The 1,743-nt window shown below is 42.4% G+C and overlaps 1 non-coding gene across 1 annotated transcript; it reads right to left on the bottom strand.

Moving 5' to 3' along the window:
- Window positions 1-574: 574 nt before the first annotated feature.
- On the bottom strand, window positions 575-646 carry trnah-gug. Its single transcript has one exon. It is a non-coding gene; the product is annotated as a tRNA-His (tRNA).
- Between the last annotated feature and the right edge of the window lie 1,097 nt (window positions 647-1,743).

Here is a 1,743-nt window from a genome sequence, read left to right as displayed (position 1 = left end):
GTGAACTGTAGGCAATTGAACGTAAATGCATAATACTGTGGATGCTGGAAGTCTGAAACAAAAACAAAAGTGCTGGGAATTCTCAGCAGGCCTGACAGCATCTGTGGCAAGAAAGAAAGAGTGAACATTTCAAGTCCATATGACTCTTCTTCAGACCAGTTGAGGGAGTTCAACATGTCCATTTAAAGACGGCACTTCTCAATTAGCACTGCCCAAAGTCCCAGCCTAGATTTTTAGGCTCAAACACTGGAGTGGGACCTGAATCCATATAGTCCAAAAGCTACCACGTCACCCAGAGTTGTAGGCCCATGTTACTACAGTACACAGTTTCACACCCAGTTTCCATATATCATTTCAGCGCTTCAGTTCAAATTCGATACGCTACGAGTCTGCTGACTGTTTACAACCGGTTTTGTATTCAATGTTGACTGTTTGAATTCTCGAGCATGAAACAGGGACTCACATATGTAATATGTACCTTTGAACATCAAAAATCGTCCTTTCCATGCGTAAATGCTAGATTTTTTAATGTATTGATTTCGCAGATGACACAACAAAACGTCTAAGTAACCTTTGCCGTGACTCGGATTCGAACCGAGGTTGCTGCGGCCACAACGCAGAGTACTAACCACTATACGATCACGGCGCCACAACAGGATCACACATATGCCATCCTCTGCGATCACCTCTCATTCTTCTAAATTGCAATGAGTGCCGGCCCACTTTGCTCAACATTTCTTTATTTCAGGAATCAACCCAGGCACCTTCGCAGAACTGCCTTCAATGCCAGTATTTTCTTCTCGAAATAAATAGAACCCTATAGAGTTGTCACAAGACTCCCCACTTTTATACTGCATCCTCTTTGTAATAAAAGCCAGTGTGCCTTTGTTCTTGCAACATGCTAACTTTCTCTGACGTGACGGAGACCACATCCAGATCCCTCTCTCCCGCAGCATTCTGTACTCACTCGCAATATCAATTACTTTCTGCTTTTCCATTCCCCCTGTTATAAGAGTAGTAAATGCTGGCAAATAAAACTCAACGTGTCTGCATCTTGTTCTCATGTTTTTACTTTCTCGCAGTCCCCATTCTTTCACTGCTATTAACACATTCTGCTATTTTGCTTTCAGACAATTTTGTTCACTTTCATTCTGTCATTAGCATCTTCTCTGTGCCAAAACCTTCTTCGTTATACTATGATTACCAGTCCCTTTGCCTTGTGTTCCATGACATTTTGTAACTTACTCTCTCCAGCTCGAAACCGCTCACCCCCGACCCCAACCTATCCTTGCCATTCTATTTTGCTTCACCTCCCCTTCGCTCTCTTTCAATAACGTAAATATCATCACTTTTCTACTTCTCTACGGTCTCGACGAAGAGTCATATTAGACTCGAAACGTTAACTCTGTTTCTACCCCCACAAATGTTGCCAGGCCTGCTGAGATGTTTTTTTTCCCCTCAGCATTTTCTTTTAGTACCTCAGATTTTCAGCATCCGCGGTATTTTAGTTTTGTTTTGGTTTTGCCTTGTGTCCTTCAGCTACGAAAACTATTCCCCAAACAATGTCAGCTCTGACGATAACCGAATAAATTTCCGAGCGAGATACTCCATGAGTATTCATTATAAATAGGAAAAATAATTTGATACGTCAGTTCTCCACGCAGATCGATCCTTACCCCCACTGATGTTGGCTTTTCCGCATCCTTACCCTGGATTATTCTTTGCCCATTTCCACAGTCAAAC

This window comes from Carcharodon carcharias, chromosome 19 (genome assembly GCF_017639515.1).
Source record: "Carcharodon carcharias isolate sCarCar2 chromosome 19, sCarCar2.pri, whole genome shotgun sequence".
NCBI classification, from domain to species: Eukaryota; Metazoa; Chordata; class Chondrichthyes; order Lamniformes; family Lamnidae; genus Carcharodon; species Carcharodon carcharias.
Note: the sequence above shows the minus strand (reverse complement) of the source record. Positions and strands in the feature narration are given on the sequence as shown.